Below are 18,311 nucleotides of genomic sequence, written 5' to 3'. Positions count from 1 at the left end.
TCCATTGCTGTGAGTGGGGTGTTAAAGTCTACTATTATTGTATCATTACCAATTGTTTCTTTAATTTTTTTTATTAATTGATTTATATATTTGGCTGCTCCCATGTTAGGGTCCAAAACATTTACAATGGTTAGATTTTCTTATGCAATAAGCCCCTTCATTTTTATATATTGTTCTTCTTCATCTCTATTACATTCTTTGGTTTAAAGTCTAGTTTGTCTGATAGAAAGATGGCTATTCCAGCTTTGTTTTGGTATCCATTAACATGATGAAACCTCACTTTCATTCTGGAGGTGCCTTTGGATCTGAGATGAGCCTCTTGTCAGCAGCATATCAATGGGTCATTTTTTTTATTATCCAATCTGATACCCTAGGTCTTTTGATTGGAGCAGTTAGGCCATTTACATTCAGAGTAATTATTGAACAATATGAATTTAATTCCATTGTATTACTTGTTAAGTCACTGTTTCTGTAGATTATCTCTGTTCCTTCCTGGTCTTTGTTCCTTTTCTTCTCTCTCTCCACTCAAAAGTTCCCCTTTAACATTTCTTTCAGGGCTGGTTTGTTGTTCATTAATTCCCTTAGTTTTTGTTTGTCCTGGAAACTCTTTATCTCTCCTATTCTGAATGAGAGCCTTGGTGGGTAAACTATTCTTGGCTGCATATTTTTTTCCCATTTAGCACATTGAATATATCATGCCAGTCCTTTCTGTCCTTCCAGGTCTCTGTGGGCAGGTCTATTGCCAGTGTTATGTGTCTACCCTTGTAGGTTAAGGACCTCTTGTCCTGAGCTGCTCTCATGATATTCTCTTTATCCCTGTAATTTGCAAGTTTCAGTATAATATGTTGAGTTGTTGACGTATTTTTTTTATTGTTTTTGAAGGGAGTTCTCTCTGCCTCTTTGACTTGAATGCTTGTTTCCTTCCCCAGATTGGGGAAGATCTCAGCTATAATTTGTTCAAATAAGCCTTTGGCCCATTTTACCACCTTCTTCTGGGACTCCTATGATATGGATATTATTTCATTTTATGGAATCACTGAGTTCTCTAAGTCTACCTTTGTAATTTAATAGGTTTCTTTCCCTCTTCTTTTTAGCTTCATTATGTTCCATAATTTTATCTTCTATATCACTCATTTGCTCTTCTCCCTCTTTCATCCTCGTTTTTATGACCTCCACTTGGGATTTCATCTCAGTGATAGCATTTGAATTTTGCCCTGACTAGATTTTAGTTCTTTTATTCTCCAGTAAGGGATTCTCTAGTGTCTTCTACGCTTTTTTTCAGCCCATTTAGTATCTTTATAATCATTGTTTTAAATTCTAGTTCAGACCTCTTATTTATATCTGTATTGATTAAATCCCTGACTGTGAGTAGTACCTCCTATTCTTTCTTTTGGGGTGAGTTTCTCCATCTTGTCATTTTGTCCAGAAAAGAAAAATAAGAAAAAGAGAGAAGGCAAGATGGCAGAAGAGTAGGGGACCTCATTTTATCTGGTCCCTTGAATTTAGCTGAATAACTATCAAACCATTCTGAACACCCATGAATTCAGCCTGATATGTAAGAAAATATATCTGGAACTCTACAAGTAGAAAAGCGACTACTTTTTGCAAGGTAGGAGGTGTGGGGACATGAATCTGAGGGGAGATATTGGAAGAGAAATGGAGGCAGGAAAGAGCCTCCATAAGCTGGCTAGCCCTGGAGGGCAAAATCAGAATCCTAAGAAATCTGCTCCAGTGAGAGACATCCCTATCTGAAAGGGTCTCAAGGGATGAAAAGGGCAGAATTCTAGGTGGGTCAGTGTGGTCTCAAGATCCCAGGAGTCAACTAATGAATCATTGAACACTATATCTGAAACTAAGGATGTACTATATGTTGTCCAATTGAATTTAAATACAATAAAAAAGAAAAGTAGTTTAGAGAATTAAACAGTTCAAAAAAGAAAGAAAAAGAAAAAGAAAAATAATAACAGCAAAAAGTTCAGGAAGTGTTTCTGGTGTGTGCCATGTACACTCTGTTGTGTTTTGACTGCTCTTTCCCACTTTTCCATCCTCTACAGAGTCTTTGCTTGTAGTGTGGAGTATTTGGACCTTTAACTAGGTGTGCTTTGGTTTGTTATGATAAGCCTGGAAAGAAAAAGAAAAAGCCTTATCCATGACAAGAGAAAAGGAAAAGGAACAAAAATGCAAACAAATAGACCAAAAAAACCCCCACAAAAACCTGTAAACCCAATTCCAATTAATAAGAAAGAAAGAAAGAAGGAAAGAAGACAAAGTTGAGAAGGAGAGGAAAAAAATAAGAATCCTAATCTAAAAAATAAGAGAAGGAATAAAACAAGCAAACCAACAAATGAACAAAAAATTATAAGCCTGGTGCAAAAAAAGAAAAATAAAGAGAAACAAAAAGATTAAAAAAATGAAAAATAAGAAATAGAAAAATAAAAATTTTAAAAATTAAAAAAAATTAAGAAAGAAAAAAAAATAAGCAAGCCTCATCCTACTTCCACCAGAAGCTGATGTTTTAGAACACTCTTTAATCAGTAGACTTGGTACATGTGGGGGGCTTATGTTGGTCTTCTGAGGTGGAAGCTTGCTGAGCTATCTCACAAGCCAACTTGCCCTTGTAGAGATGCCCCTGACAGGCACAGGGGTCAGGGCTTAGTGTAGGGGACTCCAGCCTCCACTGGATGTGCTGTGTTTCTCTCTGATGTCCAACTGTGTTAGTGGATGGTGGGAGGGAGGGATGGTGGTGGCGGAATATGGCATCACCCCGCCCTCTTGTTCCTGGCAAGGGGAATTCCTGGCCACCGGTGTTCAGGAGTCCCTCTTAGATAAGTGAACAATCTCCTGTGTCCTGGGCTTTTGTCAACCCCCCCCCCAACCTGTCTGTTCCTCTGCCATCAGTGTGCCCTGTATTTTATCTCTGGCTGGTGGCTGGGATTCAAAACTCCCAAGTTTTAAAGGGCCTGGCAAGGTGTGGACCCACTCCCCTCCCCCAGAGGAGAGCCAAACAGTACACCCAGAACTGTCCTGTCTCAGAAAAGCAGTGACACAGTGTGTGCATGGAGGCTAGAGTTTATTGTGATACACAGTGGCAAGATGAAACCAGGTTATTTGCTGACCACACACAACTCAGTCCCCTACTCCATTCTGTCCTAGAAAAGCAGTTGCATAGAGGCTTGAATCTATTGTGGCAGACAGCAAAAAGTAGCAGCCAAATTATCTGCAATCTGCCTGTGTCTCTGTTCTCTGCTCAGTTCTGTCCCAGAAAAGCAGCCACTCTTTGTACACACCATGGTTTAAGTCTACTGTGGCTCACAGGGAAATGCTGCTACAAGGATATCTGCCCTGTGTGCAGACCTCTGTTCCTGTTGTTGAGTGCAGTTCAATGGCTCCCATCTGGACTTTTGTCCCTGGAGAGGCAAAATATACTCTTCCAAATGTACTCTGGGAAGGGGAGTGATCTTGCCCAGTGCTACCCAGGGTATCTCCTCACCACAGCCTTTTGTACAATCCCTAACCGCTGGACTCTCTCCTGCTCTCTCCTTCTCCCTGACTTTGCTCCACAAAAAAGGGTTTCCCTCCCCTTTGCAGCCCTTCAGCTTTCCTGTCCCCTAAATTAGGGCTCCAGACCTCGCATCTTCCATGTTCTCTCCCTCTAACTGTGCAGATTGTTTTCTTAATCCTCAGATCATATTCCTAGTTGTTCAAAATAGTTGGATGTTAAATGAGATGTGTTTGAGAGATAAAACAAACTCAGGGTCTCCCTACTACTCTGCCATCTTAACTCCTCTCCCTGAAGAGTCTGATTCTTGATTTGTCTCTCTTATTTTATTCTCTTTGCATCTTTGTATTGTTTCTTAAATTCTACATATGAGTGAAATCATATAGTTTTTGTCTTTCTCTTACTGACTTATTTCACTTAGCATTATACTCTCTAGCTCCATACATGTCATTGCAAATGGCAAGATTTCATTCTTTTTTATGGCTGAATAATATTCTATTATATATATATATATATATATATTCATATTTTTCTTTGTCCATTCATCAATTGATAGACTGAGAGAAACTTGGGCTGCTTCCATTACTTGGCTACTGTAAATAATGTTACTATAAAAATAAGGTTGTATGTATCCCTTTGAATTAGTATTTTTGTATTATTTGTGTAAATACCCAGTTGTCCAATTGCTGGATCATAGGGTAGTTCTATTTTTACCTTTTTGAAGAAACTCCATACTGTTTTCCAGAGTGGCTGCCCCAGTTTGCATTCCCAACTGTGTAAGGGGACTCCCCTTTCTCCACATCCTGGCCAACTCCTGTTGTTTCTTCTGTTCTTGAATTTAGCCAATCTAACAGGAGTGAGGGGATATCTCCTTGTAGTTTTCATTTGTATTTCCCTGATGGTATGTGATGATGAACATCTTTTCATGTGTCTGTTGGCAATCTGGATGTCTTCCTTGGAGAAATTTCTGTTCATTTCTTCTGCCCATTTTTAAATTAATTATTTGCTTTTTGGGTGTTGAGTTTCATAAGTTCATTATATATTTTGGATACTAATCCGTTATCAGATATGTCATCTGCAAATATCTTATCCCATTCTGTAAGTGGCCTTTTAGTTTTGTTGACTGTATCCTTTGCTGTGCAGAAGCTTTTTATTTTGATATAATGTTAATACTTTATTTTTGCTTTTGTTTCCCTTGCGTCAAGAGACATATCTAGAGGGATGCCTGGGTGGCTCAGTCAGTTAAGCATCTGCTGTCAGCTCAGGTCGTGATCCCAGTGTCCTGGGATTTATCCCCACATTGGGCTCCCTGCTCAGCGGGGAGCCTGCTTCTCCCTCTGCCTGCTGCTCCCCCTGTCTGTGCTTACACACACTCTCTCTCTGGGAAATTAAAAAAAGAGAGACATATCTAGAAAAAAAGTTTTTAAACTGATTGTTACCAGAAGGGAGGTGGTTGGGGAGATGGTTTAAATAGGTGATGAGGATTAAGGAGTGCACTTTTTTTTAATTTTAATTTTTATTTGCACTGGGTATTGCATGGAAGTGTTGAATCCCTATATTTTATAAGTGAAACTAATATTACATTGTAAGTTAACTAACTGGAATTTAAATTAAAACTTTTAAAAAAAAATTCCCTTGGGTGGCACCAAAGAGGTTATTGACTGTGTTCTTCTCTAGGATTTTTATGGTTTCAGGTCTCACATATAGGTCCTTAGTGCATTTTGAATTTATTTTTGTATATGCAGTAAGGGGTTCAATTTCTTTCTTTTGAAAGTTGCTATCCAGCTTTCCCAACACCATGTGTTGTGGAGACTGTCATTTTCCCATCGGATATCTTTCCTGCCTTGTTGAAGATTAATTGACCATATATTTGTGGATTTAGTTCTGGGATTCCTGTTCTCTTCTATTGATCTATGTGATGATTTTTTTTTTTTTTTTTGCCAATGCCATACTCTTTTGATTACTATAGGTTTGTAATATAGCTCATGCCTGGATTGTGATGCTTCCAGCTTTGTTTTTCCTTTTCAAGGTCAGTTGGGCTTTTCGGGGTCTTTTGAGGTTTCACACAAATTTTAGAATTGTTTATTCTAGTTCCATGAAAAATAGTGTTTATATTTTGATAGGGATTGTATTATAAGTGTAGATTGCTATAGGTAGTATAGACATTTTAACAATATTTGTTCTTCCAATCCATGAGCATGGAAAGTTTTTCCATTCCTTTGTCATCTTTAATTTCTTCCATCAGTGTTTTATAGTTTTCAGAGTACAGGTCTTTCACCTGTTTGGCAAAGTCTATTTCTAGGTATCTTATTATTTTTTTTCTTTTGGTGCAAATGTAAATGGGATTATTTTCTTTTTTTTTTAATTGAAATTCAAGTAGCCAACTTATAGTATATCATTAGTTTTTTTATTTAAATTAAATTGGCCACATATCATTGGTTTTTGATATAATGTTCAATGACTCATTAGTTGTGTATAACACCCAGTGCTCATCACATCACATGCTCTCCTTAATGCCCATCACCCAGTTACCTCATCTCCCCACGCACCTCCCTATCTGCAACCCTCAGTTTGTTTCCCAGAGTCAAGAGTCTCTCATGGTTTGTCTCCATCTCTGATTTCTTCCCATTCAGTTTTCGGTCGCTTCCCCTATGATCCTCTGCATTATTCCTTATATCCCACATATGAGTGAAAGCGTATGATAATTGTGTTTCTCTGCATGACTTATTTCACTTAACATAATACCCTCCAGTTCCATCCATGTCAATGCAAATGGTGGGTATTCATCACTTCTGATGGCTGAGTAATATTCCATTGAATATATGAACCACATCTTCTTTATCCATTCATCTGTTGAAGGACATCTCGGCTCCTTCCACAGTTTGGCTATTGTGGACATTGCTGCTATGAACACTACATCTGTATCTTTGGGGTAAATACCTAGTGGTACAATTGCTGGGTCATAGGGTAGCTCTATTTTTAATTTCTTGAGGAACCTCCATACAGTTTCCCAAAGTGGCTGTACTAGCTAGCATTCCCACCAACAGTGTTAGAGGATTCCCCTTTCTTCACATTCTCACCAACATTTGTTGTTCCCTGTCTTGTTAATTTTAGCCATTCTAACTGGCTTAAGGTGATATCTTATTGTATTTTTTATTTGTATTTCCCTGATGGCAAGTGATGTGGAGAACTTTTTCATGTGTCTGTTGGCCTTTTGTATGTCTTTTTTGGAGAAGTGTCTATTCATGTCTTCTGACAATTTCTTGACTTGATTATTTGTTTTTTGGGGGGTTTTGAGTTTGAGAAGTTCTTTATAATATTGGATACCAGCCCTTTATCTGTAATGTCATTTACAAATATCTTCTCCCATTCTGCAGGTTGTCTTTTAGTTTTGTTGACTCTTTCTTTTGCCATTCAGAAGCTTTTTATCTTGATGAAGTCCAAAGTTCATTTTTGCTTTTGTTTCCCTTGCCTTTGGAGATGTGTCTTGCAAGAAGTTGTTTTGTCCAAGGCTGAAGAGGTTACTGCTGGTGTTCTCTAGGATTTTAATGGCTTCCTATCTCACATTTATATCTTTCATCCATTTTGAGTTTGCCTTGGGATATGGTATAAGAGAATGGTTGTTTCATTCTTCTGCATGTGGCTGTCCAGTTTTCCCAGCACCATTTATTGAAGAGACTCTTTTTTCCATAGAATATTCCTTCTTGCTTTGTCAAAAATTAGTTGACCATAGAGATGAGGCTCTATTTCTGGGTTCTGTATTGTGTTCCATTGATCTATGTGTCTGTTTTTGTGGCAGTACCATGCTGTCTTGATGATGAGACCTTTGTAATATAGCTTGAAATCAGTCATTGTGATGCTCCAGCTGTGGTTTTCTTTTTCAACATTCCCCTGGCGATTTGGGGTCTTTTCTGATTCCATACAAATTTTAGGATTGTTTGTTCCAGCTCTGTGAAAAATGTCGATATTATTTTGATAGGGATTGCATTGAATGTGAAGATTGCTCTGGGCAGCAGAGACATTTTAACAATATTTATTCTTCCAATTCATGAGCATGGAATGTTTTTCCATCTCCTTGTGTTTTCCTCAATTTCTTTCATAAATATTCTATAGTTTCTAGAGTATAGGTCCTTTATCTCTTTGGTTAGGTTTATCCCTAGGTGTCATATGGTTTTTGGTGCACTTGTAAATGGAATTGATTCCTTAATTTCTCTTTCTACAGTTACATTGTTAGTGTATAGAAATACATCTGATTTCTGTGCATTAATTTTGTATCTTGCCCCGTTGCTGAATTGTTGTATGAGTTCTAGCAATTTTGGGGTGGATTCTTTTGGGTTTTCCACATAAAGTATCACGTCAACTGCAAAGATAGAATTTGATTTCTTCTTTGCCAATTTGAATGCCTTTTATTTCTTTTTGTTGTCTGATTGCTGAGGCTAGGACTTCTAATACTATGCTGAACAATAGTGGTCAGTGTGGGCATCCCTATCGTGTTCCCAACCCTAAGGGAAAAGCTCTCAGTTTTCCCTATTGAGAATTATATTCACTGTGGGTTTTTCAAGAGGGCTTTTATGATGTTGAAGTGTGTTCCCTCTATCCCTGTATTTGAAGAGTTTTAATCAAGAAAGGATGGTGTATTTTATCAAAAGCTTTCTCTTCATCAATTGAGAGGACCATATGGTTCTTCTCTTTTCTTTTATTAATGTGCTCTATCACGTTGATTGACTTGTGAATGTTGAACCACCCTGGCATCCCTGGAATAAATCCCACCTGGTTGTGATGGATAATCCTTTTAATGTACTGTTGGATCCTATTGGCTACTGTCTTGGTGAGTATTTTGGCATCCACGTACATCAGAGATATTGGTCTGTAATTCTCCTTTTTGATGGGGTCTTTGGTTTTGGGATCAAGATAATGCTGGCCTCATAGAATGAGCTTGGAAGTTTTCCTTCTGTTTCTATTTTTTGAAACAACTTCAGTAGAATAGGTTTGATTTCTTCTTAAATGTTTGGTAGAATTCCCCTGGGAAGCCTTCTGGCCCTGGACTCTTGTTTTTTGGGAGGTTTTTCATTAGTGTTTCAAATTCCTTGCTGGTTATTGGTCTGTTCAGATTGTCTATTTCTTCCTGTTCCAGTCTTGGTAGTTTATAAGTTTTCAGGAATGCATCCATTTCTTCCTGATTGCTTAATTTCTTGATATGTAGTTGTTGATAATTTCTTACCATTGTTTCTATTTCCTTGGTATGAGTCGTGGTCTTTCCCCTTTCAACATGATTTTATTAATTTGGGTCCTTTCTTTTTTCTTTTGGATAAGTCTGGCCAGTGGTTTATTGATCTTAATTATTTCAACAAACCAGCTTCTAATATTGTTTATCTGTTCTACTGTTTTTTTTTGGTTTTTATTTCATTGATTTCTGCTTTAATCTTTATTATTTATCTTCTCCTGCTTGGTTTAGGCTTTATTTGCTGTTTTTTCTCCAGGTCCTTTAGGTGTAAGATTAGCCTGTGCATTTGGGATTTTTCTAATTTTTTGAGAGAGGCTTGGATGGCTATGTACTTCCCTCTTAAGACCAACTTTGCAGTACCCAGTAGGTTTTGAACCAATATGTTTTCATTCTCATTAGTTTCAGTGAACTGTTTAAAGTCTTTTTTAATTTTTTGGTGGACCTATTCATTCTATAGCAGGATGCTTTTTTTAACCTTCAAGTGTTTTAGTTCCCTTTAAATTTCTTCATGTGATTGAAGCCAGTTTTAAAGCATTGTGGTCTGAAAATATGCAGGGAATCATCTCAGTCTTTTGGTATCACTTGAGACCTGATTTGTGACCCAGTATGTGATCTATTCTGGAGAAAGTTCCATGTGTGCTGGAGAAGAATGAGTATTCTGTTGTTTTTGGATGTAAAGTTCTACATTTATCAATGAAGTCCATCTGATCCGAAGTGTCATTCAAAGTTCTTGTTTCTTTGTTGATCTTCTCCTTAGATGATCTGTCCAAGGCTGTGAGTGGAGTATTGAAGTCTCCTACTATTAATGTGTTATTAATGATATGTTTTTTTACTTTGGTTATTAATATTAATTGGTTTATATAATTTTCTGCTCCCACATTTGGGACATAGATATTTACAGTTGTTAAGACTTCTTGTTGGATAGAGCTTTTACATATGATATAGTATCCCTCTAAATCTCTAACTACAATCTTTGGTTTAAACTCTAATGTGTTTGATATGATGATTGCTATGCCAGCTTTCTTTTGAGGTCCACTAGCATGGTAAATGGATTACCATCCCTTCACTTTCAGTCTGGAGCTGTCTTTAGTTTCAAAATGCTTTGCTTGTAGAAAGCATATGGATGGGTTGGCTTTTTTATCCAAGCTGAAACCCTGTGTCTTTTTACTGGAGCATTCAGCCAATTTACATTTAGCGTACATATTGAAAGGTATGAACTTAGTGCCTTTGTATTGCTTCTAAAGTCCCTGTTTCTGTAGATTGTTTCCATTACGTTCTGGTCCAAGTTATTCTTGGGGTCTTTCTTTGCTTACAGTATCCCCCATAATATTTCTTGCATGCTTGCCTTGGTGTTCACATATTCTTTCGGTTTCTGTCAGTCCTGGAAACTCTTTATCTCCCGTGAATGATAGCCTTGCTGGATAAAATATTCTTTTTTTGTTAAATTTTATTTTATTTTATTATGCTATGTTAGTCACCATACAATATATCATTCGTTTTAGATGTAGTGATCCACGATTCATTGTTTTTGTATAATACCCAGTGCTCCATGCAGTACGTGCCCTCCTTAGTACCCATAACCAGGTTAACCCATTCCCCCAACCTCCTCCCCTCTAAAACCCTCAGTTTATTTCTCAGAGTCCATAGTCTCTCATGGCTCATTTCCCCTTCCGATTTCCCCCCTTCCTTTTTCCCTTCATTCTTCTAATGTCCTCCAAGTTATTCCTCACATTTCACAAATAAGTGAAACCATATGATAATTGACTTTCTCTGCTTGACTTATTTCGCTTAACATAATCTCCTCCAGTCCCATCCATGTTGATGTAAAAGTTGGGTATTCATCCTTTCTGATGGCTGAGTAATATTCCATTGTATATATGGACCACATCTTCTTTATCCATTCATCTGTTGAAGGGCATCTCGGCTCTTTCCACAGTTTGGTTATTGTGGACATTGCTGCTAGGGACATTGGGAGGCATATGGCCTTTCTTTTCACCACATCTGTGGCTTTGGGGTAAATACCCAGGAGTACAATTGCCAGGTCATAGCGTAGCTTTATTTTTAATATTTTGAGTCACCTCCACACTGTTTTCCAAAGTGGCTTTACCAACTTGCATTCCCACCAACAGTGTAAGAGAGTTCGCATTTCTCCACAACGTCTCCAACATTTGTTGTTTCTTGCCTTGTCAATTTTTGCCATTCGAACTGGCGTAAGGTGGTATCTCAATGTGGTTTTGATTTGGATTTCCCTGATGGCTAATGATGATGAACATTTTTTCATGTGTCTGTTAGCCATTTGTATGTCTTCTTCAGAGAAGTGCCTGTTCATGTCTTCTGTCCATTTTTTGATTTGATTATTTGTTTTTTGGGTGTTGAGTTTGAGAAGTTCTTTATAGATCTTGGATTTCAGCCCTTTATGTGTAGAGTCATTTGCAAAAATCTTCTCCCATTTGGTGGGTTGCCTCTTTGTTTTGTTGACTGTTTCCTTTGTTCTGCAGAAGTTTTTTAGCTTGATGAAGTCTCAAAAGTTCATTTTTGCTTTTGTTTCACTAACCTTTGGAGATATATCTTGAAAGAAGTTGCTGTGGGTGATGTCCAAGAGGTTACTGCTTATGTTCTCCTCTAGGATTTTGATGGATTCCTGTCTCACATTGAGGTCTTTCATCCATTTAGAGTTTACCTTTGTGTATGGTGTTAGAGAATGGTTGAGTTTCATTCTTCTGCATGTGGCTGTCCAATTTTCCCAGCACCATTTATTGAAGAGACTGTCTTTTTTCCCATTGCATATTTTTTCCTGCTTTTTTGAAGATTAGTTGACCGTAGAGTTGAGGGTCCATATCTGGGCTCTCTATTCTCTTCCATTGGTCTATATGTCTGTTTTTGTGCCAGTATACCGTGCTGTCTTGGTGATCACGGCTTTGTAATATAGCTTGAAATTGGGCAACGTGATGCCCCCAGTTTTGTTTTTCTTTTTCAACATTTCCTTGGCGATTCGGGGTCTTTTCTGATTCCATACAAATTTTAGGATTGTTTGTTCCACCACTTTGAAAAATATCATTGGAACTTTGATCGGGATGGCATTGAGGATACAGATTGCTCTGGGTAGCTTAGACATTTTAACAATGTTTATTCTTCCAATCTATGAGCATGGAATGTTTTTCCATCTTTTTGTGTCATCTTCAATTTCTTTCATGAGTGTTCTGTAGTTCCTAGAGTATAGATCCTTTACCTCTTTGGTTAGGTTTATTCCAAGGTGTCTTATGGTTTTCGGTGCTATTGTAAATGGAATCGTTTCTCTTTCTATAGTTGCATTGTTTGTGTATAGAAATGCCACTAATTTCTGTGCATTGATCTTGTATCCTGCCACATTACTGAATTGCTGGATGAGTTCTAGTCATTTGGGGGTGGAGTCTTTTGGGTTTTCCACATAAAGTATCATGTCATCTGCAAAGAGAGAGTGTTTGACTTCTTACTTGCCAATTTAAATACCTTTTATTTCTTTTTGTTGTCTGATTCCTGTTGCCAGGGCTTCTAGTACTATGTTGAACATTAGTGGGGAGAGTGGGCATCCTTGACATTTTCCTGATCTTAAGGGAAAGGCTCTCATCTTTTCCCCATTGAGGATGATATTTGCTGTGGGTTTTTCATAGATGGATTTTACGAACTTGAGGAATGTTCCCTCAGTCCCTATACTCTGAAGAGTTTTAATCAGTAAAGGATGCCCTTATTTTGTCAAATGCTTTTTCTGCATCAATTGAGAGGGCCATATGGTTCTTCTCCCTCTTCTTATTAATATGTTCTATCACACTGATTGATTTGCAAATGTTGAACCACCCTTGAATCCCGAGGATAAATCCCACTTGGTTGTAGGGGATGATCCTTTTAATGTATTGTTGGATTCTATTAGCTAGGATATTGTTGCGGATTTTGGGATCCATATCCATGAGGGATATTGGTCTGAAATTCTCTTTTTTGATGGGGTCTTTGCCTGGTTTGGGGATTAAGGTAATGCTGGCCTCATAGAATGAGTTTGGAAGTTTTCCTTATATTTCTATTTTTTGAAACAGCTTCAGTAGAATAGGTATTATTTCTTTGAATGTTTGGTAGAATTCCCCAGGGAATCCATTAGGCCCTGGACTCTTGTTTTTTGGGAAGTTGTTGATCACTGCTTCAATCTCATTACTGATTATTGGCCTATTCAGGTTGTCAATTTCTCCCTGTTTCAGTCTGGGCAGTTTATAGGTTTCCAGGAAGGCATCCATTTCATCCAGGTACTCAATTTATTGGCATATAGTTGTTGATAATAATTTCTAATAATTTTTTCTATTTCCTTGATGTTAGCTGTGATCTCTTTCCTTTCATTCATAATTTTATTAATTTGGGTCCTTTCTCTTTTCTTTTGCATAAGTCTAGCCAGTGGTTTATTGATCTTATTAATTCTTTCGAGGGACCAGCTTTTAGTTTTGTTGGTCTGATCTACTGTGTTTCTGGTTTCTAATTCATTGGTCTCTTCTCTAATCTTAATTATTTCTCTTCTAATGCATGGCTTAGGCATCGTTTGTTGCTTTCTCTCCAGTTATTTAAGGTGTAAATGTACTTGGTGAATTCAGGATTTTTCTTTCTTTCTTTCTTTCTTTTTTCTTTTTTATTTTTCTTTCTTTCTTTCTTTCTTTCTTTCTTTCTTTCTTTCTTTCTTTCTTTCTTTTTTTTTTTTTTTTTTTTTGCATGACGCTTGGATGGCTATGTATTTCCCCCTTAGGACCTCCTTTGCAGTATCCCACAGGTTTGGACCAATGTGTTTTCATTCTCATTGGTTTCCATGAACTGTTTAGGTTCTTCTTCGATTTCTTGGTTGACCCAAACATTCTTGAGCAGAGTGGTCTTTAGCTTCCAAGTGTTTGAATTCCTCCAAATTTTTTCTTGTGACTGAATTCCAGTTTCAAAGCATTATGGTCTGAGAATATGCAGGGAATAATAACAAACTTTTGTTTCTGTTGAGACCTGATTTGTGAGCCAGTATGTGGTCTGTTCTGGAGAAAGTTTTATGTGCACTCGAGAAGAATGAGTATTTTGTTATTTTAGGTGAAATGTTCTGTAAATATCCATGATGTCCATCTGGTCCCGTGTGTCATTCAAAGCTCTTGATTCTTTGTTGATTTTCTGCTTAGATGATCTGTCTATTGCTGAGAGTGGAACATTGAGGTCTCCTACAATTAACGTGTTGTTATCAATATGACTCTTTATTTTGGTGAACAGTTGGCTTCTGTAGATGGCTGCTCCCATATTGGGGGCACAGATATTTACAATTTTTAGATCTTCTTGTTGGATAGACCCTTTAAGAATGATATAGTGTCCTTCTGTGTCTCTTATTACAGACTTTAGTTTAAAATCTAATTTGTCTGATAAGAATTGCCACCCCAGCTTTCTTTTGAGGTCTGTTGGCATGGAAGATGGATTTCCATCTCTTCATTTTCAGTCTGGATGTATCTTTAGGTTCAAAATGAGTCTCTTGTAGACAGCATATGGATGGGTCCTGTCTTTGTATCCAATCTGCAACCTTGTGCCATTTTATGGGAGCATTCACATTGAGGGTGATTATTGAAAGATATGAATTAATTGTCATCATGTTGCCTGTGAAGACCTTGTTTCTATAGATTGTAAAATTTCTGTTTTGTATCACTCTTGGGGTCTTTCTCCTTTTATAGAAGCCCCCTTAATATTTCTTGCAGGGCCGGCTTAGTAGTCACATATTTTTTCAGTTTCTGCTGGTTTTGGAAGCTCTGCATCACTCCATCCATTCTAAATGACAGCCTTGTCGGGTAAAGTATTCTTGGGTGCTTGGTCTTCTCATTTAGTACCCTGAATATGTCTTGCCAGGCCTTTCTGGCTTGCCAGGTCTCTGTGGATAGGTCTGACGTTCTTCTGACGTTCCTCCCTCTGTACGTAAGGAATCTCTTCCCCCTAACTGCCCTTAAGATGGTTTCCTTGGCTCTAAGATTTGTGAGTTTTACTATTACATGTCGGGATGTTGGCTTGTTTTCTTTGATTTTGGGAGGGGTCCTCTCTCCTAGGACATGAAGGTTTTTTTCATTCCCCAGATTAGGGAATTTTTCAGCTACAATTTGCTCAAATATATCTTCTAGTCCTCTGTCTCTCTCTCTCCACCCCCTCAGGTATCCCAATAATTCTGACATTGGAACAGTTCATGGTGTCTCTTATTTCTCTGATTCCATTTTCATGGTTTTTGAGTTGTTTTTTCCTGGCCTCCTCTTATTCCTTCTTTTCTAGCAATTGGTCTTCTAGATCCCTAATTCATTCTTTGCCTCGTTTACCCTAGCTGTTAGATTATCTAGATTAGGTTGAATCTCATTGGTAGCTTTTTTATGTTCTGCTAGTTCAGCTTTCATTTCTGTCCTTAGAGACTCTATGTTGTCTTTAAGCGATTTCTCCATTTTCACAATTGCTACCCTGAATTCCATTTCTGACATCTTGGGTATATCTGTAACCATTTGTAAATCTGTGGCAGAAGTCACAGTCTCTGGGTCTTTCCTATTTTGGGGGTTCCTCCTCCTAGCCATTTTGTTGAGGAGTAGTAGAGGGAATGTACAGAGTCAAAATTATTGACCATAACCCAAGCATGATGCACCTGTTTTATAGGGACCTTTGGGTTTGGCCTCTTTTTCTCCCAGCCTGTCTTCTGGGGAGGGGGTGCTGTGCTGTTACTCAGGGAACCTTGTTTGGGCAGAGTTGCTCAGCCCCTTGTGGCGGGGGATGGGCTTAGGGAAAACCGGTTTTTTTGGGCTTTTGTTCTCTGGTAGGTTGCCCTGGTGGCTTTCCATGTCTCTTCTGAGAGTCAGAGCAGAAGAGATCATTTCCAACTCTCTGCCTCAGAGCAGAGAGATTGCAGTCTGTTCTTCAGTGAGTTCTCCAGGCCCCATTATCTATTTCTGTCTGTGCTGCTATAAACTGCAGCGTCCTTGTTTGTGCACCCCTCAGCAGCGCTCCCAGTCCTTGCCTCCAAGTTGGGGCCTTGTGTTTCTAAAACCACCAGCCACCCGCAGTTCGCACGCACGGCCCCGCTGTTCCAGGTTTCAGTCCGGAGGTTGCCCTAAGGTCCGTTCCCCATCTCTACCGTTCTGCGAGTCTGTGCCCTATCCCCAGCATGGGAGGCTTTTGGGATCCTATGTTATTTCACCTTCCCAGGGCCAGTGCTTATGGTAGCTCCCACCCCCTTCTGTTTATCTTCTGATATGTGCCCGTGGAATCACGGCTCCCTGCTTCATACCTCGAAGCCAACTGCCTGTGATATGCTGTTTGTAGAGATCCAGATCTATCTTCTTACATCTCAGGTTGATTTCATGGGTGTTCAGAGTGGTCTGGTAGATATCCAGTGCAATTCCAGGGACTGGTTGGAATAGGGTTCCCTACTCCTCTGCTATCTTTTCCTGAACCCCCTGGATAAAATATTCTTGTCTGCCTGTTCTTCTGATTAGTGCCCTGAATTTATCTTGTCAGCCCGGTTTGGACTGCAAGCTTTCTGTGGATAGGTCTGATGTTATTCTGTTCCTCCCTCTGTACGTGAGAAACCTCTTCCCCCTAGCTGCTCTCAGGGTAGCTTCTTTGACTCTATGATTTGCAAGCTTTAGTGTTATTTGTCAGTGTGTTGATCTTTTTTTTTTTTTATTATTGATTTTGAGATGGGTCCTCTTGGACATGAATGCTTGCCTCCTTTCCCAGATTAGGGAAGTTCTCAGTCATGATGTGCTCCACCCTTTCTTGGATCCCAATGATCCTGATATTGGTTCTTTTCAATGTTTCATTAAATTCTCTGTGTCTCTCTTCATGTGGTATGAGTTGTTTTTCTCTCTTTTCTTCAATTTCATTCCTTTCCATCAGCCTGTCTTCTAGATCACTTATTCTGTCTTCTGCTTCCTTTACCCTAGCTGTTAGAGCATCCAATTTAGAGTGCATCTTTTTCATATCATTTGTAAGCTTGGCCTGATTAGATCTCATTTCTGTCCTCAGAGATTCTGTATTGTCATATGCTTTTTTGAAGCATTGCCATCAGCTTTATAATTGCTATCCTGAATTCTATCTCTGACATTTTGTTTATATCCATATCCATTAGTTTTATGGCAGAGGACACTGACTCTTTTTCTTTTCTATGTTGTGAGTTCCTCTTCCTAGTCACTCTGCCCAGCAAAGGATAAGTGAGGGAATGAACAGAGTCCAAAATATCCACCACAATCCAAGCAAAATGCACCCTAAAAAAATCCCAAATGTTCGGAAGCTACCACAGAAACACAAACAAAGACAAGATGATTCAAAACAAGAAAAAAAAAAAAAAAAGGTGGGGGGAGAGACTCTAATCTCTCAGGTTGGGCAAAGCAGGGTGATCTGCCTGTTCCTGATTGATTTTTGGTCTGTGTGTTAGAAGACACTATGTCCCAAAATTGCAAAGAGTCATAACTTGATATATATATCAAGATAAAATTGAATAGAGTGAAAAACGGACTAGTATGGGTCATAAATTTATAAAACGTAGATGTGTATAAATAAAAGTTAAGAAGCGACTTAAAAACATAAGTTAGGAAATAAGAATCTATTTGAAATGGGAACAGTGTAAAAAAAAAAAAGAAACAAAAAAGAACTTTAAAATTTTAGCCTGAAGTATAAACAAGTCATGAGGGATAGTCTGGAGCTCACTATATTATTTTCTCCTGGCTCTGGAGTTTTACAGTCCTGTGGAAAATAAGCTTGTCATCCACCTGTTCTTCCAGTCTGTTTTCTGGGGGAGGGGCCTGCTGTGCTGCTTCTCAGGTGTCTTTGCCTGTGTGGAGTTGCCCAACCCCTTGTCAGGGGGATGGGCTTCATATGAGTTGATCCTCTGTGTGGCTTTTGTTCCCTGGCAGCTTTCCACACCTCTTTAGAGGGTCAGAGCAAATATGGCCCTGCAGGAATCTCTGGCCCAGAGCTGCAAGATCGCAGTGCCCTTCCTTCAATAAAGCCTCCAGGTCAAACTGTCTCCACTTCTGTGTGTACTAAACTCCACAGACTTGTGCTATTCACACCCGCTACAACTCTCCCGGGGGAGTTCTGGGGACCTGGGAGCGTCTCGGTGCTTTGTGCCTTTGCAATTGTGAGCAGCTGTGGGCTTGCAGGTGCACCCTCTTCCGTGGCTCCCAGATCATGGCTGGGTGCCACCTCAGTGTCCTTTCGGGGGCCACACAACCTTGAGAGCTGTTGGGCGCCACCTTTGTGTGTGCCAAACAGCCCATGGTTCGCACCTGGTGCCACTCTCACAGGAGGAGTTCTAGTGACCCGTGAGCATCTCTGTGCTTTGTGTCTTTGTGACCTCGAGTGGTTGTGGGCTCGCTCACTCACCTGGTTCTGCTGTTCTCAGCTCATGGTTGGGTGCTGCCCTAGTGTCTTTCCTGGGGTCACTGCTACCCTGAGAGCTGGTGCCCAGTCATGGGTGCAGCCTCTTGGATTGTAAACAGCCCACACATTCTAGTCCTTTTCAGGTTACTCAAGGAGAAAGTAGTCTCCCTACTGGTCTTGCTTGTAGTTTATGGTGACCAGAGCTGG

The sequence above is a fragment of the Halichoerus grypus genome, chromosome X, assembly GCF_964656455.1.
Source record: "Halichoerus grypus chromosome X, mHalGry1.hap1.1, whole genome shotgun sequence".
Taxonomy (NCBI): Eukaryota; Metazoa; Chordata; class Mammalia; order Carnivora; family Phocidae; genus Halichoerus; species Halichoerus grypus.
This window is presented reverse-complemented; position numbering follows the sequence as displayed.